At 46.4% G+C, this 27,538-nt stretch overlaps 1 protein-coding gene across 13 annotated transcripts in view; it reads right to left on the reverse strand.

The window, feature by feature from the left end:
* The window catches only part of TEAD1 (TEA domain transcription factor 1), a 260,920-nt gene that overhangs the window by 210,363 nt on the left and 23,019 nt on the right, over window positions 1-27,538 (reverse strand). The window contains exon 1 of one of the 13 annotated variants that reach the window (XM_036087871.2): window positions 5,148-5,168. The exons of the other annotated variants lie outside the window; for them this stretch is intronic. The gene's annotated coding sequence lies outside the window, so the exon portion shown is untranslated. Of the gene's footprint in view, window positions 1-5,147; window positions 5,169-27,538 lie in introns of those variants that run through there. 13 annotated transcript variants of the gene reach the window in all.

Here is a 27,538-nt window from a genome sequence, read left to right on the forward strand (position 1 = left end):
ATCCTTTCATGTTTTATCTCCAAAGAGACAAAACCAGTGCTTCCAGGGGAGGAGGGGAACAGGAAATGGGGAGGGGGGGTGCTGGAGGGAAAGAACAAAGCACACTCTGAGAAGAGGAAAAGCCCCTCTACTCTCCAAATATCACCCCATTAACTGGTGACCTGCAAGGAAGTTCGATCATGAACAGCTAATCCAACCGTAAAATATGTCCGACGTCTTTGTTATACAGATAGGCTCTGGGTTTGCTTTGTGTTCGTTTGGTTTGGTTTTTTTAACTGTAAAATTCAAGAATCTGAAAAATTCTAAGAAAATCTGACCTCAAACAGCGAGGCCTGGCCTATAACAAAACAAATTAAACAAAATCTTAAAAAATAGTAATAAAGCTATACTCAACTTTACTATAACTGAAGAAATCCCAATGAAACAATGAAGCACCACTAAAGCCAGACCTTTGTGAAAATGATAGTAGATACTGCAGGCCAAGTTGCTGAAAAACTGGTACCTTGTGGCACTGCTCTGTGAACTGGTACAGCCCTCCTGGACAGCAATGTAGCAACAGCCTACGAGAGCCAAAAACATGTGCCCTTTAACCCAGAAATCTTGCTCTTGGGAATTCACCCTAAGGAAATAATCTACAATAAGGATGAAGCCATATCTCCAAGTATTATTTATAATAGCACATAACCATAGGGGAAAAAATCTAAATGTCCAGTAATAGATGAATGGTTAAATAAATTCAGTCTGTGAGATGATACATTTTAAGACCATTAAAAATCATCTTGAAGACTCTGTAACCATTTGGAAAACATTTGCTTAAGGTTTACTGAAAAGAGCAGAATACAAAATTGGGTCTACATATGATTACAGCTCTATAGAAGTATGCCTGCATTCAGACAAGGGCTAAAAGAAAAATGAAAACAGTTGTGTTAGGATGGTGAGCTTATGGGTGAACTTTTTTCTTTTGTTTCATTTCCTTTATTGTGGTTACAGCATTTTATTTTGTGAAATAAAGAGAATTCACAGGGTGTATATGCAGCTCAACTCAGACTCAAAAGGATGAATGAGGAATCTGGGAAAGCAATATGCTAGTTTTGGGCATGGGACAATACAGAGTCTCCATCCTGTGCTCTGCCTGGGGCCCTCCAATCACATCGCTTAGCCAGCAAGGCAGGCTGACCGGGAAAGGGATGCTCAGAGAAGCCACACGACTGATCCAAGGCTGTCTGACACTACCAGATGACAGACAGAGGATGAGCCTCCAGACTACTTTGCTCGAAAGCCCTGGCCCATCTTGTCTACTGCTGTGGTCTCTAATTCCAAGGTACCTTCCTTCTCTGGGAAACAGTCTCCTCTTCAATAAAACAAAGAGATGAACACTTACTTTCAGATCTATGTGAATCTGAGCACCTGCATCTGGTTCATAGCCCATCTGCATCCAACACACCTGCACTGCAGGTTAAAGCCCCAACCCAAACCTAGCGAATCAGAGAGTACCTGGGACTGAAGTACCTGAATGTGAATTTCACGAGCCGCCCAGGCAATTCTTTAGGCATGGGGATAATTGAGAACATTAGTCTAAGAATCATGCAAACACCTGCCAAGTCCAAACACCCAAACTCAAATGTCCATCTCCCCCTAAGACGAAAAAGAAAATCTGCCGGATGTGGGGGAAAAAAACATTTAGAAGCCTATACTTGCTCAAAGAGCACTTAACCTCAAAGTTAAAGTGTTAGATAGAACACAAGAGAGTGACCTGTGTTTCTCAGACACATTTTTTTCTGGCAAAACAATTCCTGAGCAACCAGATAGTATCTGATTTCACATGCCCTGTGTTTAGCATAATGCTGGAAACACAGTTAAGTGCTCAACATGCTTGCTGAAAAAAATGAGTGAATGAATGAGTAAGCAGGTAGTATGTAGTGTCTGCATCCCACTGTATTTAGTATCTGTTTGCCCACGCTGTGTAAGCTCCGTGACACTGGGGGTGGGCGTAGATCCTCCCTCTCGTTCTGCGCAGTGTCACGGTGGCCCCAGCCACTCGAATCGGGCCTGGGGTCCTGTGCACTTGTAGACAGTAGTTGAGAAAATGAACAGCAGGCACCAGCAGGCAGACAAAAAAAGTGAATGCTCCCGGATCCAGTCGTCTCGATCATAAATGGATGCCGTTCCTACGAGGAGCAGGAAACAGGCAGCTTCTCAACCGAGTGCACACCGTGCCCTGGGCCCGGTGCTTCCACACTCACGAGTCCTCAAGGAAACCTCACAACTACATCAAGTAGACTAGTAACAAGGAACTAGGACTAAATGGTTTGCCCTAAGACACCGGCAGTAAGGAAGAGACACGGGATTCAAAACCTTACTCTTTACAGTCTAAGTAGAGGATAGTCAAACACAGAAAACCAGAGGATGAAAGAAATGTAAGCCTAAAATAATGTCCCTTCAAGGAGCCACAGTCCCAAGGAAAGCCACACAAAGATCGCAGGTGCTTCCAGAGGAGGCGCCAGGCTGGCCTCAGCCAAGGTGTGCACAGGGGGTGGCCCTTGCTAGCAAGCGCCTCTTTAGACAGTGAGTCTCAGCTGGTCGTCGTGGGGCCCATCTCTCTGCCTTCAAGCAGTAATGGCAGCACCCACACCGCCCCCAAATCACCAGCAGCTGCAGACACTTCAGAATCCGACAGACGGACGGACATCACCCTCCGAGCCCTGCAGCATTCTGTCGGGTAGAATCGCTGAGCACCCCCAGGGGGGCCACCTCACAGGCAACTCAAAGGCTGACTCTGAAATCAAGCTGGCCTGGATTCAAGTCCTGCCTTTACCATTTGCTGACCTCAAGACCTTCATCTCTCGAGCCTCAGCGTCCCCCACTAGAGAGGGGAGTAGTAAAAAGCTTCCCTCATGGAGCTGTTCTGAGGACTAAACAGGACAATCCCTGAATGGACCTAACCCAGGGTGGGCACACGGTAAAGGTGTAGAAAGGGATTCCTGTTGGAACAGCTAGCAGGGGCCCTGTAAAATCTGATCTGAACATGACATGTTTCCCCAATTCGCAAGCACAAAGACCACCTGGAGGGTCTGCATTCTCTACTAACGTTTTCCCATTCCGCATAAAAAGCTTCACATATTAACACAGGGCAGAGACTTGTCATTTTTAATAGGCATGGAGTTAGTACCTATTCCTCTCCCCAGGGATCTAACTTTTTAATGATTTCCACATTAGATTTAACATTAAATGCAAATTGATCCATAAAGTCATCTAATTAGAAATTAAGCAGGCCATAGACATTGCCTAGGATTTAATTAGGAGAGCACCATGATATGATGAGAAATGCCCCTCACTAGGAGGAGAAGCTGGGGTTGGAGCTCCACCTCAGCCAATCACTGCCTGAGATCTGGAAGGCTACTTAGCCTGTCTGGGCCCCTGCAAAATGAAGAAGTGAGATTTCAAAGATCCTTTCCGGAAAGTCAAAGAAGAGAAATCTATAATTCAAACTGCTTCAGTAACCACTCATGGAGCAACAGGCTCTGGAAATGCAAAAACTCAGTCATGCCTTGAGGAGTTTTCAGATTATGGAAACCACAGCCTGTTCCATCCACCAAAACACCCTGGGCTTGCGAAGCGGAAGGGTTCGAATTTCCACTGTAGGCAATGCTACCTGGCACGCGTTCCTCCCTCCCGGCATGCCCTTGCCTCTTTGGGGAGCCTCTAGCCTCTGTTTATTTCCCAAGGCATAATTTTCAAGTCACAGAGTCTCAGAGCTCTTAGCTCAAGACTGGTGGAGCTGGTCAAGCTCTTTGCAATTTAAACCAATACCCCACCCTACCTCCAACCCAGAGCTTCTCCCAGATCCAATTCTGAAAAGGTTGCTAAGATTTATCTCAGCACTGCTTGTTCTTTTCAGTGCAAAAGAATCCTTGTGCCTGGCCTGGCCTTTGAGCCAAAAAAAGTGGAAGCGGGAGAGGAGAGGAGATGTGCTGGGAAGCCATCTGGAATGAGCAATGAGCAGCGTACCCCAGGGTCTGAGAGCTCGGCGGGTACGCAGCGTGGCTGGAGGCTCCCACAGCCTGCCCCCAGCAAGGCCTGAGGCTGCCTCAGCAGCGGCATCTCCCCCTCGGGGAGCTTGTGGGGCAATGTCTTACCCTCGTTAATGTGAGTGGTATCTGCCGACACTCTCCTCACATCCCACTGGGGGACAAGGACATCCTTCAGAATGTGCCACGCAGCCCCTCCTCCTCCTCCAGACAGAGTTGAAGACCCCCAGGCATCTTCATCACTCCCCAGACTGCTCTCGTTTTACTCTGTTCAGAGTCAGCAAACACGGGTTGCTGCTCTTGGAGAGACCCTGAGGAGGGAGCGTGGGATGATCCAGGCCAGGAAGTAGCTGTCCCCAGCCCTGAAAATCTCAGAAAGCAACCACACAACTCAGAGGTGGCTGTTCAGAAGATGTTCAGAACCCCCAAGAACATCCTCGGACTCCCAAGAACACCCCAGGGCAAAGCTTTCAAACTCTTAAAAGTTAGAGAGCTGCCCTTAATTGAACATAATGATACGTGTAAAGCCTATGGAAGTAAAATTCATACTACTCAACCCAAATTCAGGTAGAGGAAGATACTTAAATAAGGTAACATTAGTGCAGAGGATAATGGGATTTGATGAAATGTCTCCGTTTTAAAAAAGCCTGGATTGCAATAAAACAAATGTAGAAAAGCATCTGACTATAGGCTGGCCTTGGACTCTACTTGAGAACCCTACGGGGATAAAATAAGAGTGTAATTTAGAGAAAAAAAAAAAGAAAAGAAACAGGATTCAAAAATACCCCTACACAAAATCAAAATGTTATTCTTACACAACTCCACAGGTGAATTATGTTGATAATGCTACCTGAAAAGGAAGTGGGAGAACATCAAAATCTTTACAGAAGAACCACATTACTCTATAAACCTGACACCAAAGCCCCTGACCCACAAGAGCTTGGGGCGGGGGGGGAGGTCAGGGGCTACACAAGGACAGTGAGGAAGAGGAGGGTAACATCACCCATGCCTTCCCTCTGAACTGTACAGCTTAAATCACTTCCACTTTCTTCTTCTTTGATGCCCCAAGACAGTCCTGTGGGGGGGGGGGGGGGATGCCTGCTTATCTCTGTTTCATACCCTGAGAGGTGAGGAATCTGTCCCCACAGCCAACAGGTGACAGGTGCAGCATCTCAGCCTTAGGTCATGCCGGGGCCAAGCATCATCCATGAAGCACAAGGATTTATCTTTCCCAGGTATGTTCAGGCAGCTCTGTATGAGAGATAGTGGGAGGAGACGGTACGGTTGTGAGCTTAGTTTGAGCTATGACTACCAGAGCCGTACTTACCCCACCTCACAAAGCATGAGGTTAGGGGGAAAAGAAAGCCACTTCTTCCTCCTATATCTCAATAAAGATGCATATGAGCCAGGCATGGTTCTAAACACTTTACATACATTAACTCATTTTACTCTTACAACAGCCCTACGAGGCAGGTACTCCTATTAATACCCACACCGTACAATTCTGGAAACAGCAAGGTTAAGTAATTTGCCCAAAAGCAAAGAGCTGGAAACCAGTGGTGAGACAGGAGCCAGGTGATGTGAGCCCAGATGCTGCTCACTGCCTCGAAAGACATCCCCATGTTAGTGGATTCAAGCCTGCCATGGACTTGGGGTGAGAGGTGGGGTACAATACCCTCCCAGCTCACTGATAATACCACACAAAGCCTCCTTGACTTCCAGATGCTTCCAACTTTCAGAAACATGCAGGTCACCTCCCCCCATCCACCTCCCATTATTGGGTTACTGCTGGAGGATCGTGTATTAAGGCAAACACCACTTTGACATAACCTAATAACCACCCCATCTCCCAGCATTCGGCAAGAATGAGTGCTACAGGGCACACGTGCAAACTTGATTCTCGGGCCAGGAGTGATTTCTGCGGGAAGTGTAATTCCATTGTCCACCTCACCCAGCACATCTTACATCCATAAAACACGAAACCTCCATCAGTCAGGACACCCAGGGATGAAAGGCCCTGCCTCCTGACCCATGTTGCAGGTGCCGCTAGACCCCATCTGGTGACAGAAACTCAAACCTAATCTGATCTTTCCATTTGGAAACGTAATACCAAAGGTACACACATAGCTGGATATGGAAGGCAGCATGATCACAGAGACCTATAATTGTCCCATATTCAGTTCTGCTGCTTACTTATTTATTAGCTCAAAATTACTCCTGATATTGTAGCCTATGATCACTGTAAACGGCATTCAGTACAATACTGACCATATGGGCAGACTTGACTGGCAATGGCTCATTCTCTAAAGAAGATTTACAAATTCACTCAGAAACCATTCAGTACAGCCAACTATGGGATGTGGGTCTGTGCCTGCACTGGAGAGAGCTGAAAGATCCTGCTTCAGATCCCAACCCAGTCGGTCCCCGGGAGCAAGAGAGGCTGTGACCTCAGGGCAAGAAGCCACCCGACTCCCAAGCAGGGAGCTGAGCACTCTGCTGCTGACTTGGAACAGAGTTGCCCAATGAGAGCTGACAGGCCCATTTTGACCCACCATCTCTTTTTGTATGACCCAGGAGCTAAGAACGGTCTTTACATTTTGAAATGGTTAAAATAAAAAAAATTAAAAAATCAAAATCAAAATAATAATAAATGACAGGGCACCCGAGTGGCTCAGTCGGGCGAAGCATCTGATTCTTGATCTCAGCTCAGGTCTTGATCTCCTGGTGGCGAGTTCGAGCCCCACACTGGGCACCACACTGGGCGTGGAGCCTACTTAAAAATAATAATAACAACAACAACAAATGACAAAGCACTCACATCTCAGTGTCCATGAAAAAATGTTATTGGAACGTGTCCGTTGGTTTGCATAGCGTCTGCCGTCTATGGCTACCGGCACGCTACCACCGCGGGGCTGAGCAGTGGCGCAGAGACTACGGGGCCCGTGAAGTCCAAAATATTTACTCTCCGGCCCTTTCCAGAAAAAAGCCTGCTGACCCCCGACTTAAAAGCACTGCTAGGAACAAGACCTTGAAAAAAAACCTAAAAGGAATCTAGGAGGAAAACACGAATGGTCGCGTCTTGACCACCGTCTGACATGCAATGGTTCGGCAGCGGCAAGGACAGACGGTCCTCAGCGAAGGGGAAGGGATGTCAGGAGGAGACGGGTAGTCCAAGGGCTACAAGAAAACCCTGTGCATTTCTAGCCACCCTCGGCACGGCAGAGACACCCCTCTAAGAGAGAAAGCGAGGCTATATGGGGGTCCAGGGATTCAGCATGGCCTGCTGCTCCAACACAACAGAGAAGGGAGGCAGATGGAAAGAATCAGCGCAAGTTCTCACCAGAGCTGAGCCCACCCCCACCCCCTTCCAGCCCTCGGCAGGAAGCGGACAGCCAGAGGACACGGAGCCTGTCCTCTAGGCTATGCCGCTAGGCTATGCCTTCTTTGTGATGTTTCTTAGTGCAAAAAAGGCAAATGACAGTCTCGGTTGTGAAGGGAGGGTCCGCAGGGTGAACTAGGAAGTGAGTACAATATTCCTTTGTCAAGTTTTTAAAACAACAAATGATGGAGGATGATCCTTATCCTTCTGTCCCCATACACCTCACCACCTCTGTTAATCTGGGAACTCCTAGAGCTGGGGTTGCCAGATTCAGCAAATAAAAATTCAGGATGCCCAGTTAAGTTTGAATTTCAGGTACACGACAAATTTTTTATCATAACTCGGTCACAAACGTTGCTTTTTGGAAACTCAAATAATGAGAAAGACTTATACTAAAAAAAGTACTGGCCGTTTGACTGATATTCAAATTTAACAGGGCATCCTGAATTTTAGCTGGCAACTAAAATCCAAATCATGCATGGGAGGTGACTCCTCGCCCCCAGCCTCTGCCAGTGAAGATACTGCAGGGCAGGTCCTGTCTCGGGGAGCCCTGCTTGCACTCACAGGATGGCGGCTCCCCAGTGTACGGGTGGCCTGCTTCCAGAAACAAGCCTCCCCAGGAGCAGAGCACCTGTGCCCTGAGCCCGATTGAAAGCAATGATCCCTGAGCCCTTTTCCCAGCCACCATCTGAACCCAAGACACGTCTTCTCACCCTCCTTGGCCCCTGGGCTCAATTCCATTCTCTGATCCCTCAAAAAGCCCTTCCCAACTGGAAACGATGTCTTCTCTCCCTCATGCCCGTTCGCTAGACCACAAGGTGTTTCTTCCAACCCTGGGCTTTGTCTCTGATGAAGGAATGACTCCAGGACATGAATTTAAAGGAATCTAGGAGATGAAGGTGTTGAAACCATATTATGTTAGATGGTCCTGAACAGGAGCCAGAAATAGTAAGTGAGGACAACCACACCCCTACCCCCAGGTAAGCTCTATACGGGCAAGGATTTTTGTCTGTTTTACTCACATCCACGCCCCTGGTGCCTAGGACAGTACCTGGCACCTTTTGGCACTCAATGGATAACTGGGGTTGTTACCAGCTGAACAGTATCCCCCAAAATTCACATACTGAAGCCCTATCCTTCAGAATGTGATGGTGTTTGCAGACAGGGTCTTTAAAGAGAGAACTCACGTAAATGAACTGGCAAGGCGGGCCTTAACCCAGCATGACTGGAGGCCTTATAAGAAGAGGAGATGTGGACACACAGAGAGACCACATGAGGACAGAGAGAGAAGGTGGCCATCTGCAAGCCAAGGAGAGAGACCTCAGAAGAAACCAAACCTGCCAACAGTTTGACCTTGGACTCACAGCCTCCAAAACTAGGAGAAAATAAATTTCTGTTGTTTAAGCCACCCAGTCTGTGGAATTTTGTGATAGCTGCTCTGGGAAAGTACTACTGGGATTAATGAATAAATGAATGAATGAGAGTGGGAAGAGCCCATGCCTGTCTGGTTCTCCATTTTCCCTTGGGTACTTACGCCAGCACATGATGAGCTCTTGTTTAAAAATGCCAGCAAAGCAGCCAGTCTCTCCCCAGAGCACCATTAGGGGCTGACCAGGCCGAAGCTGCTGGGGACACAGATACGAGCACAGTTTCTATCACTCCACTCCCCAGACCTTCCCGCTTCTGGGACCAGCTGTTCAGGAGGCATCTGTTCTCTTGACCAGAGAGTGGCAGGTGAACAGCCCTCAGAGGCGATTACTTCAGAGTTTTCCACTGGCTACCACATGTACGTTCCAACCTTACAGAGTCTAGGAACAAGTACTTCTGGGCATTAGTGTAATGATGTGATGCCTGGAGCTGCGGCAGCCATTTGCTCACCATGAAAGAGAGGAGCTGACATGTAAACAGTGAAAAATGGGAAGAACCAGGTCCTTGACTAGGTCACTGAGCTGCTGAGCTAACCAACCCTAGGATCACCTGACCTCTGGACTTCTAATCTTGGGAGATAGAAGATCTCTTTATTCTAAAGCCATATGAGTTTGTCTGTCACTTGCAGCTAAAAGCCTCCAGCTATAATACGTGAGCTGGAATGCTGCCAGTATCGACTTTCTGGTTTTACCAGGCAAAATCTATAGATCCTGACTTTTTCAAGTTTGGAACCTTTTTAACATCAAAACATTCTACAGACAACCGATCTAGTAGCAGTAGTAATTTTAGTATCCAATATCTAAAGGCCAACAGAGGACCACAACTTCCAGTAATGTTTTTTTTTTTTTTAAAGATTTTATTTATTTATTTGAGAGAGAGAGAGCACAAGCAGAGAGAGAGGCAGGCAGAGGGAGAGGGAGAAGCAGGTTCCCCACTGAGCAGGGAGCCTGACACAGGACTCGATCCCAGGACCCTGGGATCATGCCGTGAGCCACAGGCAGACACTTCACCAACTGAGCCACCCAGGTGCCCCTCCAGTAATGTTTCTTAAGTGAATCTGCATTTTAGACAGCTAACTCAAACACATCTAAAAACACTTGGGCATCATGTTAGACAACATACATTGCATTAAATGAGCCTGCAGACAATCCTGGGTGTGCATACAGGTTTGAGGACCCTCAGCATTAACCACACCCTTCCCCCCCAACCCCTGAGAAATATCTGGCCCCCAAATGAAAATTCTCTCGACTGGACAGAGGCCAAAGACCTTTCCAATTCAGTCTGCATCAAAGCTGATGCTTCTCGTCAATTTGGGTCGAAGTTCTACGTAAGACTCACCCCCTCCCATGAAGGCTTCCCAGCTGCCATCCCTCAATTGCTGTCAGTTCAAAACTGCCCTCTGATGCTTGCATCATCAACCCCAAGCACACTGGATTTGACTGATTCTCACCCAGAGAAAAACTTGGTCTCTCGTTTCACTTTGTCCCTAGGATTCCCACATGATGGACACAGTGCCCCAGGGCAGAACAGACAGCAGCGGTGACACGGTAATACTAACAGCAGTGGCGGCAGTGGTAGCATTTTAGCAAGTAATAAATTCTAGCCAACGTGCCAAGTACTTGACGTGCATTATTTCAGTTCGTCTTTCAAAGCAGCCTCCGAGGTAAGTATGTTATTATTCCCGTTTTACCAAATGAGGATGGTGAGATGGCGTCCAGGTAACCTGCCCAAGGCCACACAGCAAGTTAAGCGGCAGAGCTCAGGCGTCATCCACACGCGGGCATTAACTGAAGCTATGTGGGTGCAGAAAAGTGAACGGGCCTCAGAGGAGGAAGCACGGCCAGCCAGTATCCAGAGGCGGAATGGTCAGACTGGTAGGAGACCTGAGAGCCCCCTGACTTTTTTACAGCTAAGAACAGGGGTTTGCTCCAACAAGGAGCTCACATTATTAGATGGGTGGAAGGAGGAGGGAATGGTGGATGGATGGATGGATGGATGGATGAGTGGGCAGGCGGGTGGGAGATTTTTAAGGAGGACCAGTGTGATTCCATGAAGAAACAAGAAGACCACCCCTATCTAGGGTTACTATACAGAATGTCCCTCAAAAGACACAGATTGCCCAAATGGATCTGGAAACGGACACTCCACCTTTAGCGCAGAGTACCTTAATCACGCCTTCGGGCCTAGCACTGGGCTGGGGGCCCTTGGCAGGGAAAGAGGTAGGGAGCACCTGCAGAGGAGAGGACGGTTTGGCACCTTCAAGCCCGGGGACAGATGAGCAAGCCTGGTGCAGCCTAACCAGGAGTCAGGGACCAAGGCTCAGAACAATGACTTTGTAGAAGGAGTAGAACCTTGTGACGGACCGATGTTTGCTACATTGTTACTATGGTTAATTGGTTACCTTGCTGTCTTTGTTACTTTACCTTTATTACTTTGTTACCCTTGCTTCTGTGTCAGTTTCCTTGTAGTGATTCTCAGGAAAACCTGAAGAGAGTAAAGGGCCTGTCTGCAGTCTCTAAGGGATAAGGAGGACGGGACACAAGAAGCTGCATCTCATGCCCTCCCCCAGACAGGGGGGAGCAGACACTAAAGGACTAAAGTGTGTATTGCAGAGGCCTGGTCTAGCCGTCAGACCTCAGCTTTGCCAGCCAGGACCTCTGTGCAAAAGATCCATCTGGTTCCTGGGGAGGTTCATGCTCTGCAATATCCCAGAGGACAGCGAGAAGCTGGGCTGGGCAAAACCCCAGCTGCAGCCTTAGGAGGTCAGTGGTGACTCTTTAGATGGCATCAGACAAACATGGACTCCAGTTAACAAAATATTACTTCACAACTGCATCAATCTCTCCTAGCTCCTGCTCTACACAGGATCTCTGTTGCTTACAATCCTTTGTCCTGCTCATTCTACTACTTCTTTCTTCCTTCCACCCTCTGACGCGGCCTGACCATCTCTTCCCGAGATCACACCCTAAGACTCCTGTCTCTTTTCCCCTTTCTTTTTTTTTTTTTTTTTTAAAGATTTTATTTATTTATTTCACAGAGAGAGATAGCAAGAGCGGGAACACAAGCAGGGGGAGTGGGAGAGGGAGAAGCAGGCTTCCTGCGGAGCAGGGAGCCCGACACGGGGCTCGATCCCAGGACCCTGGGACCATGACCTGAGCCGAAGGCAGACGCTTAACGACTGAGCCACCCAGGCGCCCCTCTTTTCCCCTTTCAATCCAGCCTCAGAGTCAGAGGAAACTTTCTGAACCACTAATCCAATCGCATCTCTTCCCAGGTGAAAATCCCGCCGGCCGGCCAGCCACCAAGAGACACAACCCACACTCCTCACCTCGGCATTCGCAGCGAAGCCCTGGAAAGCCTGCCGCAGGCTGGCCGCCCGTTCCGCGCCAGCTGGAGCCTCTGCCCGGAATGCCAGCCCCGCTGCTTCCACAGCCTCCCTTGCTGCTCACCCCCACCCTCTCCCCTGCACAGCCTCACTGCACCTCCCCGTCCTTACTCATGTGGGACAAATGCCTACACGCACAGTCTCGACTCTTCATCACCACACCGATCGTGATCTTCAAGACACGTCCGTTTCTCTCTCCTGCTGCACAGGAGCTCCACAAGAGCAGGATCTTACCTGCCTTGTCCTAGGACGGTGCTTGGCCAGACCAGGCGCTTGGTCCTCCCTGAAGGACTGCATGACCAGGATCACTGCGTACCCACAGTGGGCGCCAGGCTGCCCTCCGTGAGCTAGCGGCTGTCATCCGGTTTATACTCACTTCCACTGGGACCACCGCACTCCTCACTTCACCGTGAACTCTCTGAAGAACAAGGAGCCGTGTCCCATTCACCCTTGTGACCCAAACATCTGGCATGTAGTGGACACCCAGCGATGGCTGCCACATTATTTTCATGAAGCATGCATACATAATACCATCCCTTTTTTAAACGAATTATTAATACTTTATTATTTCTCTGCTTATTACTGTTGCATAAGTTTAAGGGGGGGAGGGGGAGAGACGTGTTGCGGTGTTGGAAGTTTTAAAATGTATAAAAGCTCCCTTCTGAAAAGGGAGATGAGAAAGGATCCAGTAAGTCAAAGAACTGGAAGACTGCAAAAAGGGGCCCAAGCTGGTTGTAAAATTTAAATATCTCATTTTTCTGGTTTTCCATTTATGAACAGTCAAACAATACAGAAATGTATTAGATAGAAAATGATAGTCTTCACATGATCCTATATCCTAAATATATGATCATTATTAGCATCTGATACAGATTCTTCCCCCAAATTAATGCATATAAAAACATGATATAAGGTGTACTCGTTTTATACACACACACATATACTGAAAATAGGATCACATGACCTACTGATCTGTAACTCTCACGTAATCCCTCTGCCATCTCTCCATCACAGGACAGAAGTCAACCTCATCACTTTCAATGGCTTCATAATATTCACTATATGGTTTTACTGAAGTTTACTGCTTAGCTATTCCTTTATCAATAAATTTTTTAAAGTACCAGTTTGTCACTACACCAAACAGTACGATGAGGGCCATTCCTGTCCATACATAATACAACTCTTTTTTTGTTTTTTTTTTTTTTTTTAAGATTTTATTTATTTATTTGACAGAGAGACAGTAAGAGAGACCCACCCAGGCGTCCCTCTACTTGTTTATTCTTAATGTATTTGCATTCCTAATCTGCTTAATTTCTCCTTACAGCAAAAATGGCTGGAGGGGGCCATTTATGGCTCTGAGGTAGTCAGGAGCATCTGCTAGAGAGAGAGAAGGTGAGAGCTGATAGTGTGGGAAGAGGGAAGCACAGGAGTAGGCACATTTAAAAAGCTTGGTAAACTGGGGTTCTTGAGCCTTGTTGCCCTGCTGCTTTGAGTGGTCAGCATGATATCTAGCACAGTGGGGGCAGCTGTGTTCATAATATAGCTGTGATCTTTCCCAGGCATCCTCTGTTTAAGAAGACAGGGAAGAGTTGTAGAAATATTCTTCAAAAAATTATAAAGTTTTGCTGCTCCAAGTGTTGATCAGTATTCGTACTGAAACTGTATTAACAAAGAACAGATCTGGGGCGCCTGGGTGGCTCAGTAGTTAAGCGTCAGCCTTCGGCTCAGGTCATGATCCCAGGGTCCTGGGATGGAGTCCCACATCGGGCTCCCTGCTCCGTGGGAAGCCCGCTTCTCCCTCTCCCACTCCCCCTGCTTGTATTCCCTCTCTCGCTGTCTGTGTCAAATAAATAAAATCTTTAAAAAAAAAAAAAAAAAAAGAACAGATTCCCCCTAAGGATACTGGCAACATGAAATCTTATGCTACACCGATTGGTGGCAGTGGGTTTTAGTTTAAAAAACTTCCTTTTGTTCAAATATGTGCCCTTAGTCCTAGCTCTGCTCTCACTGTTCCCAGTGTCCCTTAGAGGACAGGAATGATGAGCAGGCACATACACCTCCGCTCCAGCAGCTGCTCATGCTGGAATCTGTCTGCGGGAGCTGCAGGCTCGCAGGGTTGGCAAGGGGTCCTACCTGTGATCGATTTGCTTTATGGTCAGAGCCCGGAGCTAAGGACCTCCATGTGGAGTAGCTGTCTTCACTTGAGGTATGTGCAGTTCTTTGTGCCACAGTGTAGCCCAGAGTTGACCCGGTAAGGCTTTTGAACCCTGGGCAAGAATAGAACCTTGCCTGTTTTTCTTGAAGACACAGAATCAGTGAGGTGAGTATGGATTAGCGCTGTGGACAGTTTTGTGGGTCAGAGACTGTCCTGCTGAAGGTTTATAACTCCATTGTTCAAAACATCCTTGATTGAGGCAAGGGTGGAGGAAAACTTTATATACTACTGACAGGAGTCTAAATTGTATAAGCTCTTCTGGAAGCTGTTTTGACAATAGGGATTAAAGTGTCAAATTTGCATACTCTATGATGGGCAGTTCTACTTCACAGAAGTTACTTTAAGGAAAGAGTTGTATTGGGGCGCCTGGGTGGTTCAGTCATTAAGCAGCTGCCTTCGGCTCAGGTCATGATCCCAGGGTCCTGGGATCGAGCCCCACATCGGGCTCCCTGCTCAGCGGAGAGCCTGCTTCTCCCTCTCCCTCTGCCCCTACCCCTGCTCGTGCTCTCTCTCTCTCTCAAATAAAATCTTAAAAAAAAAAAAAAAAAAGAATAAACAAGCAGAGCACAGAGAAAATCACCTATGAATGATGTAGCTAAGCTTGAGAAGGTCGCCTGTGAGTGAGTCCTTAAGTTCTGGTGTACATTATGAAAACGAACTCAAATGTCATCATTACATCTGAACACATGCCTTAAAATGGCTTGCAGATAGCTCCACCATGTCTGTGGGTAGAGGGATTTTGTTTTTGACATAGAGGCAGGCAGCTGGCTGGCCACCAAAGCAAAAGCATGAGGAGGAGTGAAAGGGGTGATCCTAGGTCTCGGTCCAGTGTTTTCAAAAGAACAAACACATCAACTGCTTTCCTCCACAAACCGTGAGACAGACATCCAGTCACGCAAGTACAGCAGCATGAGTAAACAAGTCTTCTGCTGGCATTAATGCTTCTGCTAAGGAACAAGGGCCACAGACATCATTTGTTTCCCAGACTTAAACTTTCTGGAAAATCTCCAACTAGCCAATGATCTGGAGACAGCTTCATAAACCAAAACTCTCCTCCTAGACACAGCACCTGAGATCTATAAGCGCAACACCTCGCATGGTGTACAGATTCCTGGGGTCAAGGTCAAGAGAGGACCTTGGGCCAGTCACATGCCCTTTCTTAGCTTGGTTTTCCCATCAGTGTAAGATGGGGATGTAGGGGACCGTGGCGGAGAATGCCAGGAGGTCCAACCGTGACCACTTCTCTCCTGACCGGCGTGAGCCAGGCTGACCCTCCAGCTCAAGCCCGGAGTGTTCATGAGCTGCAGGACACCGGGAGTGTCCCATCTGCTCTGGCTACCCCAGAGGACCTGGAGAGTCCTAGAAGCAGCCAGGAAAGGAGCTCAGTGACAAGTTTCCAAGTCAACATGCACCCTGCAGCCCAGAAGCCCCGCTGCCTGCTTGAGAAATAGCTACCATGACGGTTTGAACAGCAGAATCATCCCCTGTCAGAGGGAACCTTACATATAATGACCCGGATATGCAACAAAACGGATAAAAAGTGGGATTAGAATTTCTTAAGTTGTAGTACTTACTTATTACAAATACAACGAAACTGCTCTCATGAACATAGGTTTAAATCACAAATGAAGCTCCTAATAGGTTTCTTATTTTGCCTATGATATACCAAAAATCCTGATTCATAAATAGTTGCAAATGTTGTCTATGTTAACCTTCTACTCGCAGCCTCAGAAATCCATTCAATTAAATTAAAACCCAGAAACCTGAAGGTAAGGCAACAGGAAATTTTTATTCTCAAGTTCGGTAACATTTCTTATCAGAAAATGTTCAATTCAGAGGGAGTTGAAGTACTTTCACTGGCCAATTTAAGCTTTTATTTCTAAAGGAAAACACTGTTAAAATGTATCTCCTACGATATAATTCAATGTTCAGTGAGGTCAGCTCTAAAAATCCCTGGATACTCAGTACCAGGCTCTGACAGATATTTACGTAAAACTTCAAAAGAGTCCAATTTGTTTCGCACATTGAGTTCAAACTAAGTTTCGATTTTATCACTGACACTCGACCAGCTTTTGTAAATAAGCATGGTGAGAACACAAGCCCGTACTGCCTAATGGAGCTCATTCAATTTATTTTAAAAGTTTCAGCGAGATACACAAGGGGCAAAAGTGAGATTCTAGGGGCGCCTGGGTGGCTCAGTCATTAAGCGTCTGCCTTCAGCTCAGGTCATGATCCCAGGGTCCTGGGATCAAGCCCCGCATCAGGCTCCCTGCTCTGCAGGAAGCCTGCTTCTCCCTCCCCCCACTCTCCCTGCCCTTGTTCCCTCTCTCGCTGTGTCTCTCTCTGTCAAATAAATAAATAAAATCTTTAAAAAAAAAAAAAAAGTGAGATTCTATTTGAGAGATTCAGGCAACAGAGTTCGTCAGCCAATGTAAAAAAAAATTATCTATCACCTCATTTGATACATTTTAGCCAAAAGTTTCCTTGAGGGGTCCACAAATTGCAGTATGAAAAAGATAACCCCTAAGAATTATTATCATTCTAAATAACTCGTAAAAGATATCCTAGTATAATGTACACATTGTGTGTTACGCATACAGCACCATTCTAAAAGGCTATCTACTCAATAAGCAGAATTTATCTATATGACACACAATTTCTGGTAGGAGCTGGTATACAACCCAGCATTTCAGCAATCTGTGCTGCCTTGTTCTCAGAGTATAAGGCAAGATTTTCTTCATTTCTGTACGTGTCAAGTGTTTCAAAGAATTGGTCCTTCTCATCGTTTGCCTGGATAAACACATGCAAATGCAAGCAAAACGCTCACAACTACATCCTCCACTCCTCTTCCATCAAGGCGGATCGCAGGGGCACGTAGAATCCAGCCTTGGGACTTGCGCTAACCAGGGCGAGTGTTCAGGTTCTTCTCCGTGCTGCATCATGCACGATGACACCAACTATTTTCACGGAGGATTGTGAGGTGAGGATTCTGAACCTACGAGTACATTTTCTGTGTCTGATTGAAACCTGGTGGTAGAATTCTAGGATTCTGAAGAACAGGGGAGAAAACATGGGGTCTGGGAAAGTGTGAGAAGATACAGAAAACCTGCTGGTCTCGAAAACAGAAATGACTACCCAGGAGAAATGTGGATGCCCAGAGAGCTGTCAGCTCAGTTTGTGCCTCAGCCCTCAAGCCAAGCACCAAGTTCAGCTGCAAAAGCAGTACAGAAGTTTAGTCCTTTCCACTTCTCTTTTCTTCCCTGAAGATGGAGGCTCTTTTCTTTCATTCATTCATTCAGTCAGTCAGTCAGTCACTCCACAGGTACCTGCTGGATATCTACCTGCAAGGCAAACGGCTGGGCATACACATGGTGTATGTTTTTGTTAGCACAAATATTATATTTCATCTTGGACAGCTCTGCAGTGTCCTCAAAGAGAACTTGAAGATACTGAAAATGAGTGACCACCACCAGAACCAGGACTCACCTGCTCATAAAACAGTTCCAGCGCTTGGCAAATGTTAGCTCTATTTTGACTTGTGCAACCCTGCTTTGAGCTCCTGTGTACCAGGCGGGATACAAAGTTCCTGTCCTCAAGAGGGCTCAGAGGGACAGAAGGGGATAAATCCAACACAGAGGTCAGTGTGATCGATGGGGGCCTAAGGAAGAGGAAGGCAAGCTTACTTATATCGCCCTGTAGGAGACGGGAAGCCTTCTGTAAAATGATGTGCATTCTTTTTAGAAACGAGAGCTGGACAAGGGCGAGAGTGGATCGTAGCGGAGACGCAGGTAGGAGAGAGGCAGAGGCAGCAGAGACCGTTGAGCACGGCTGAAACTGAGGAATACTGAGTGGCAGTGGCTGGCCAGGAGGGTGGAAGAGAGGACCAGGACCTTCTCATCCAGCAGAGTGAACACGATGCAGGCCACCTGGTTTCAGACACCTCAGTCACCCATAACTTCTCAGAGGGGAAAAGAGTGGCTCCTCTAGCAAATTCCACATGCCAAACTGAGTGGTCACACTGCACTCTCCCTGTGCTTGGCGGGAGGCCCATCCAGTACACACATGACCTTCCTCTGGTCTCGGTACATGGAGGGGAGCTCCCAAAACAAACCAACCACAAAGCCAACACAGCCATAATAGAGGATAAATATAATATGTGTCTGACTCAGCAGAAGCCAGGTTCCTCTAACATATCTCTTTCCGTGCTCTAAAAGCCATGCAGTGTTTTAAAAAGCACACCCACAAATCAAAACCACAATGAGATATCACCTCATGCCAGTGAAAACGGCCAACATCAAAAAGACAAGAAATAACAAGTGTTGGCGAGGGTGCAGAGAAAAGGAAGTCCTTGTGCTCTGCTAGTGGGAATGCAAACTGGTGCAGCCACTCTGGAAGACAGGATGGGGGTTCCTCAAAAAAGTTAAAAATAGAGCTACCCTACAATCCAATAATTCCACTCCTGGGTATTTACCAAAGAAAATGAAAACACTAATTCTTAAAGCTATCCACACCCCTATGTTTACTGCCACATTATTTACAACAGCCAAGATATGGAAGCAACCTGAATGCCCACTGATGGATGATGGATGGATGCTGTGGTGTATGCATACAATGGAATATTACCCAGCCTTAAAAAAAGAATGAAATCTTGCCATTTGTGACAACATGGATGGACCTAGAGAATATTATCTAAGTGAAATAAGAGACAAAGGCAAACACTGTGTGATTTCATTTATATCTCAAATGTAAAAAACAAAACGAACAAGCAGAAAGAAACTCATAAATACAGAGAACAAACTGTCACCAGACACAGCAGGGAGGGAACGGGGATAGATGAAATAGGTGAAGGGTTAATTAATAAATACCAACTTCCACTTATGAAATAAGTAAATCATGAAAACTACAGCATAGGAAATATAGTCAATAATATTGTAATAATGCTGTGTGATGACAGATGGTGACTATACATATCATGGGAAGCATTTCATAACATATATGACTGTTGAATTACCATGTTATATACCTGAAGCTAATATAATATTGTATTTCAACTATATTTCAAAATAAAATGTTTTAAATAATTAAAATGGTCTTCACCAAATAACAAAATAAAATAAAATAAAATAAAATAAAATAAAATAAAATAAAAGCACACCCAGGGCCACTCTGCTTCCAGAGATTTGGAGGTTTAGCTAATTTGTTTAGAAGATGGCTATGCAAATTTGCACTACCCCTAAGCCTCGGTTTGAAAATGAGAGGAAGAATCTCCAGCTTTATCCTGGAAGAATTTTTTGTTTTTAAGATTTTATTTATTTATTTGACAGAAAGAGATATAGGGAGAGAGGGAACACAAGCAGGGGGAGTGGGAGAGGGAGAAGCAGGCTTCCCGCTAAGCAGGGAGCCCAACATGGGGCTCGATCCCAGGACCCTGGGATCATGACCTAAGCCGAAGGCAGACACCCAACAACTGAGCCACCCAGGCGCCCCTGTATCTGGGAAGAATTTTTTTTTTTAATATTTTATTTATTTATTTGACAGAGAGAGAGAGAGAGCACAAGCAGGGTAAGTGGCAGGCAGAGGCAGAAGCAGGCTTCCCGCTGAGCGGGGAGCCCGACGTGGGGCTCAATCCCAGGACCCTGGGATCACGACCTGAGCCGAAGGCAGCCGCTTAACTGACTGAACCACCCAGGCGCCCCTCTGGGAAGAATTTTAACAAAAAGAACACCCAGATCCCATGCAACAGATAGCCGCTCCTGCAGGTCAACTCACACTAGGCACCACTCACCCAGCTCTCCAAGGGACACAGTAACTGGATTCCAGTGGCCCCACATTCACTCACTCCATGGATATATTCTGAATGCCAGTTGTATGCAAAGCACTGTGGAGAGACAAAGGTGTGCAAGCCACAGTCCGCACCGTGAGAGAGCTTACAGTTTAGGAGGAGGGAAGGACAGCTATGAAGAATGGTATAAAGCATGCAGGATGGTAAGGGTGCCATTAAGAAGACACTGATGGGCCGCAGGAAATCAAGATCCTCTTCTGGTAGAGGAGGAAGGGGCTGGGAGAAGACTTCCTGACGGAGGTGGCTGCAGAGAAAACAAGGAGGTTTTGACCAAACAAAAAAGGTGGTACTCTTCTCTGAGCATGCGCGATGCACCACTTACATCTCAGACCACCAGCAGGCGAGGTGACATTATCTCCATGGACTGGGCAGGGAAAGCCTGGCTCAGCCAGCAGGAGTGACCTGCACAATGTCACACACATCCTTGGTGGCACAGCCAAGCACCAAAGTCCTCATTCTCTAAGGGAAGCCTTCCTGGTAGAGGGAACGGCATGGGGATGGCACATGTGGGAAATGACAACATCCCATTTGTAGGGCACCAGGCTGGAAGGACACACTGAGACCACACTGCTGGGCCCTCAAATACCAGGCCAAAGAGGACGTGTCCACTGGCTGGGTGATGAAGCAGACAGGGAAGAGGAGACTCTTGAGAAATCAGTCTGGGATCAGGTGTAGCGGCTAAAAGCCACAGAGGCCAGTCAGTGTGGTCTGAATCCCAGCTCTGAAAGCGGCTAGCTGCGCACTCTGGACAAGACTCTTCATTTCTCTGTGCCTCCACTTTTTCTTCTATTAAATGAGGGAGGGGTGTGATAATACCAACTACACCTACTTCACAGAATTATTGTGAAAATTAAATGAATTGCAAAGCGCTAAGTATAATGCTGGCCACAAGAAGTATGGCTCGGTAATAATGATGATGCTGTAGCAACTTTATTAACCACAGCAGACACTGACTGGGGCTGGAAGATCATCTCAGAGACAGCTAGAGAAATCCAGGCAAGAAAAGATGGTTGTAGCTTCAGAGAGAATGGAAAGGAAGTTACAGATATGAGAGATGGTTCTCAGAAGGGGAAGAGAGACACTTCATCGAGGCTTGAGCCTGGGAGAAAGGCAGGGCTGGCTGGAGGCGCCACTCAGCCATATGAGCACTTGACAAAGACTCAGGATTCCCTGCTGGACTCTGCCCCTTACATATCCGGGTGCATTTCTCTGAGCCTCAAATCTTCCTTCTCTAAAATGAAGCTTGCAAGCCTTACACTTTCTACATCAGCATTGTTCTGAGGATCAAATAGGACATTAAGGCACAAAGCGCTGTACAGAGCTGTGATGGGGACCAGTCTGGGGAATGAGCAGGAGGAGAGGGAAACTACTTAACCCATCTGTGATGTTCCCAGAGGGTAAGACGGAGGGTCAGTTCCAACACCGGCACCCTGCGCGGCTGCAGGCGGGTACCAGCCCAGGACCACAGACACCTGAGGCCGCCGTGGAACAGAGAGTAGAACACACAAAGGGTCTCGTTCAAGGGGCAGACCAGGAGGCAGCCTCCCACTGCTGGCAGCAGAATTCACCATTCCAGGGCACGCCAGGGATAAAGGAAGTCCAGAGCGTGGCTCTACCTCCTCCAGGTCTCCAGTTATAGAGCCTATGAGCAGATCAAAAGAAGGGTCTGGAGCCAGCCAGAGAGAGATCCTGCAGGCAACCCTGCGACAGGTCACATTTCCTGCATTATACTGTCAGCCACTGGAATTTCATACAGAAATTCATCTTGTTTATGTTGAGTGTCGTCTACATGGTCCAGGGGAGCAAAAAGACAAGCAGCCACATTCCTTATGTAAGCTGTCTTTGTTTTAGCTTTGGCAGTACCAAACTCAGGGCCCCCAGCCCCAAGTCTCTTCTCTGGCAGACCCTCCCCCTCCCCATGACATCACTCACCACAGGAGACTGGAATCACCCCCTAACACAGCTCTCTCTCCCACTACCCTGGTTCCTCGATGTTCCTTGAATTAACCTAGAGTTCTCATTCTCTGAATCCTCAGCACCTAACACAGATGCTGGCATACAATAAACTGAAAGTTCACACCATCTTTTGGAACTCAAAAAAGACAGGGAGGACTCCCAGGCACAACCCACTCCAATTATTCAAATTTCCCCTTTAGTCAAAAACTGCTTTCAACATAGCAGCACCTCATTTATTCAAACCTCCGTTTGGTCTTTCCACATATCCAATTTCCCAGATCAAAAGCAAGGCCCAATTTAGGTTTGGGATCTTAGTTGTACTTTGTTTGATACAGGTTCTAGAACAGTAAAAGCCCTTGCCACTCCAAAATATAGTTACTAAATTAAAACACTCCAGAATAGTGCCTTCTCCCTTCAACCAACTTTTTCTGCCGACTTTCAACAGTTTTAGAGTTGATAAATCAGAGGAAGCCTTTATTTAAAGAAAGGGGAAAAAAAAAAAATCTAAGTAAACTGTTCCCAATGTTCTCTAAGAATGTGGACTCTAAGAACACAATCTGTCCACACAAAGATAAATGCAGTTTTATTAAAGAAAACACAACGGGCTTACACATACTCTTCAAATAGTGTACAGGGTACACATGAAGAAGCAAACACAAATTCAAAGGGGGTGGGACCACAGGGGCCCGGGGCCCCGGTGGGCACTGCTGAGGTTTTGCTCCAAAGCTGAACTGGAAGGCGGGCCTTGCTAGAGACGGGCTCCTTGCTCTGTCCTTCCCAGGGTAACCTCTCCCACGGACCCTCAAACGGAGCTCAAGGAGGTGCCTGCAGAGGCCGGCAATGCGGACACAGTGACTATTCTCAAAATAATTTTTATTGAAAAAACAATCAACTGAACTACTTATAATCTGCAAGACCAAGTCCCTTGGCACCAAATGTGTTCAAGGCCTCAAATGCTACAGGAGTTTCGATTTATTCCAAATATAGACCTGAAATCACGGACTAAGAAGCAAAAGCAGCAGTATTTTAAGTGACTGACCAACTCCATCCAAATATCCCACCCTTCTCGCCTCAGTGATGGGAAATAATGAGAGTCAAGAAATACAATTTCTAGAAATTCTCCCTTCCATCACCAAAGGAAGAGTTTTTACGACCAGTGTGACTTTTAAGAATGCTAGCAGAAACTAAAATATACGCAGAACTTCTTTCCACTGCACTCCCCCGAGGAAAACGTCACTTTTTTAGTAATATAAAAATATATTGTAGGTTTATACTTTGGCGCCCCTCACTACTTGAGCATTTTTTCAAGCACCTGGATGTTAACGTTATTAAAATGAATGAAGATTCTGTCCCTGTCCATAAGGACCTCACAAGTCAGGTGTCCGTGCCTAAAATGAAAGGCTCTACTAAATGGTTGATAACTAATTTCTCTAAAGGACTTTTAGAAAAAAGACCCAAAGTTCTGTGCAGTAATCTATTCTTTTCCCTAGTTTTAAAAAGAATTTAACATAAACAGAAAAATCTAAAAGGGAGATGCTGCAACATTCAAAGTGGTAGAATCTGAGTCAGAGCGTTATTCACCAAAAAAATGACCTGCTCGGTGACAAGGCCTATGCTAGACACCGGTGGTCGCCAGTCCCCACTCTCCATAATGAATTCATCCCACCTTGTCAGCTTTCATAGGTGAAAACACTCGCAGGCCTGTCCTCCTTTCCGTGACAGATAACTAATGCTTCCCCCAAAGACCACACATTCACTTTATATATAACATACATAATTTCTATAATGGTAGGCTGAATTCCAACTGGGATTCAAGTCCACACAATTCTACACAAAGCTAACCTTCAATTAAAGGGCCAGGAGCTCTGGTTACTGGGATTTTCTTTCATTCCAACTCATTTAACAAATATTTACTGAGCACCAACTGCCAGAAATTTCCTAAACACTGAGCAACTACACTGGCCAAAAACAGACATGGAACCTTCCCTTGTGGGGCTTACAATCTAGGGGGTAAGTCACATAATCAACAAACTAATTTTATTGAGAGAAATGAACAGGATGTAGTGATTCAGATCAACAAGCAGCTGGGCTGAGGAGAAAAGAGAACAGATACCTACTGGGTAGGACAATCGGGTTAGGGAGAGTCTCTCCAAAGATAATCCCACAGAAGATAGATTCTTAAAATTGTCAAAATAGCTGTTACATGGCTGGCATGACAATTACTGGAAAATGTTCTGACTAACCAGTACATGTAATTTAGAAAAGACAAAAATATTAAAAAAAAAATAGAATGAGGCTAAACTCATCTATAAACTTAAGAGAACCCCAATAAAAATAGTTTCTGAAAATTTTTTTGAACTAGACAAAGTGTTTCTAAAACTAAATGGATTTAGATAACCAAACTGGTGAGAACAGGTAGGGGGAAAAAAAATCTTAAAATGGAGAGTAATGAAAAATGAGTAGCTCTATTAGGTATCAAAACCCATTACAGAGCTATGGTAATCAAGGCTCCAGGTAGATAATAAAACATGTACGAATTCAGTGTATGGATCCATGGAGAAAAGATTCAATGAATAGTGTTGGGACAAGCCAAGCATTAGGTGTAATAGTCTGGACTCCCTACCTCACTATACACCAAAAAAATTCTAGACACAGTCAACTTTGTCAAGTACATCATGACCTCCTTTTTTTTTTTAAAGTGGAAGACTCTCTTCCAATAATTTCAAAGCAACATCGTCTGCATGCAAATGAAAAACCTAGAAGCCATAAAGGAAGAGTTGATAAATCTGATTTAAAATCAATTTCTGAATGGAAACATTATATGACAAGGAAACTCAAAAGACATATGACAACCCTAGGAAGTATGTGGGCAATTATCCCATCCCACAGTCCCCTCAAGTTTCCCTGAGATATTAGCTGTGCTTCTCAAATGGTACTGTGCTTACCATTCACCTGGAAATCAGCAGGCCTGGGGATGAGGGGGGAGGGGTATCTCAGATTCTGCTAGTCTAATAAGCTCCCTGGAGATGTTAAGTGGCTAAATTTTATGGAACTTTCCTAGTTAAAGAAACCTGGGGCCTGGGACGCCTGGGTGGCTCAGTTGGTTAAGCAACTGCCTTCGACTCAGGTCATGATCCTGGAGTCCCGGGATCGAGTCCCGCATCGGGCTCCCTGCTCAGCGGGGAGTCTGCTTCTCCCTCTGACCCTCCTCCCTCTCATGCTCTCTGTCTCTCATTCTCTCTCTCTCAAATAAATAAATAAAATCTTTAAAAAAAAAAAAAAGAAAGAAACCTGGGGCCAGAATTAAGAGGGACTCAGATACCTTAACAAGAAACACCTGGGAAGGTTTCCGAACACCCCCGCCCAAGCATCACCATTGGCAGTCTGACTTAGAAGATCCAGCGTCAACAGCAGGAATCAGTATTTAAAAACAAAAATAACAAACAAACAAAACAAAACACACCTTCCCTGCCTGACAAAGACATTCAGCCTGGTTTGCAATCCAGTGGGCAGATCATCTGAGTCCATTCCTGCTTTTTCTGTGCTCTGAACACTGCAGAGAGACCTGGCGAGCTGGTAGCTTCAAACTATTTCTTTCCTGTCCCCAGACCCCACCTGCCCACCCTCCCCGACCCCCATGTCACGCTTTCGTAGCCCTGTCCTAACACCTCCCCCTCCCCGCTCCAGGATGGAGAGGGCACAGCAAAGGAGGCCTCCTGCACGATTCAGCGGCATCCAGGGACGGTTTCCGCGCTTGGCCGCCCTTTGCCCACTCATTGGCTGTGTGATCCTGGGCAAGCCTCCTAATCTCTGAGACCCCCATTTCCTCATCTATGAAAGGCAAGCTGTCGTGAGGGCTAAGCGAGTTAGCCTACTGAAAGAACTACGTGAACTGTAAAGCATCAGATGAATGTTATTTTTTATTAGACGTGGGACCTTTGGGAATGCACTTCCATAAATCCACACTCCTCACATCCACGTCCCGATAATGTTCTACAAAGTTTCCCCTCCCTGTCGCCTCTCAATTTACAGGAGAAAAAAAACTCTCCAGGTTTCTACTTTCTATTTCTACTTTCTAAATATACAGACTAAACTTTACGAACTAAATGAGTAGAACATAACATGTCATATCAAGCCTAAACTAAAAACGGCTTCAACTTTGTAAAAGATGCCAACAAATACTGCATATATGTCTGCTATAATGTGCATGACAAGGACTTTCCAAAACAAATTCTATCTTCTTAACAGCTTCTACTATTTTATTTCTAAATGTTAAGTCTCATCTAAATCTTCATCCCTGCTCATTTACACTGCCTGCCCACCACACCCCCCCCCCAAAAAAATCTGGGGAATAGTGGAGGAAGCAGTATTTGGTATCTGACACCATCCCCAAGGGCACACATCTTACTGGTCTCCTCAAGGAGGCATTTGCCACTTAATGCATTTGCTAATCCAATGAGTTTGAAGATTCCCTGGGAGGAAGTTTGAAGCACGTGCACAATATACACATTGGATTTATCATCAGGAAGCATTTGCCGAAGGCCAGAGAGAGCATGCTTTCCACGTTGATCAGAGTTGGGAGGGAAGGGAGGGAGGGGTGGTGCCACTAGGCAGGACGCTCAGGTCTAATGACACACCTGGTTTGCCTCCTTCCAGGTGCTCAGCCGACCAGATCATCCCAGTGCCCCAGGGTATGGTGGGGGGGGGGGCGGAATTCCTCACCAGCCACGTCTGAACGAAGCACCATACAACCTAAAAGCCACAAGGCAAATCAGGCAGCAGAAAAGCCTAGGTAAGGCCTTGAAATCTTCCAGTCGGAGACACACATTAGGCGGCCACCCTAGTTACTACCCACTAGTTACTACCTAGCTGGCTAACACCCAGGGAACAAAGTAATGCTCCCTGCGATTGAACCCACACTGGAGCACGGGGTCCAGAACAGCAGAAGCCACGTGCTGCCACAGGAGCTGCCTCTGGGAGCAGGGCTTCTCCAGAACACCACACAGGGCCTATTTCCCAGCAAACTAGTTGGCCAGAGACCATTTGGTTTCAATTAACAGTAACACACTCCTGCGAACCTAAGGGGGTGGAAAGATAGGGTAACATGGGTTCATTATAAGGCCAAGGGGTCTATCAGAAGACCCTGAATCAAGAACAGCAGCCCGCCCACAGGGGAAATGGAAAACTATCCACAAATTAGACTTTTCCCAAGGTCTCTCATCTCCTGCTCTGCACAAATGCTCTGTTCTTTTCTCTCTGCAAAGTAGTCTTATTCCATGCTTCTCCCTACTCTCGAGTCAACCAT

The sequence above is a fragment of the Halichoerus grypus genome, chromosome 11 (assembly GCF_964656455.1).
Source record: "Halichoerus grypus chromosome 11, mHalGry1.hap1.1, whole genome shotgun sequence".
NCBI classification, from domain to species: domain Eukaryota; kingdom Metazoa; phylum Chordata; class Mammalia; order Carnivora; family Phocidae; genus Halichoerus; species Halichoerus grypus.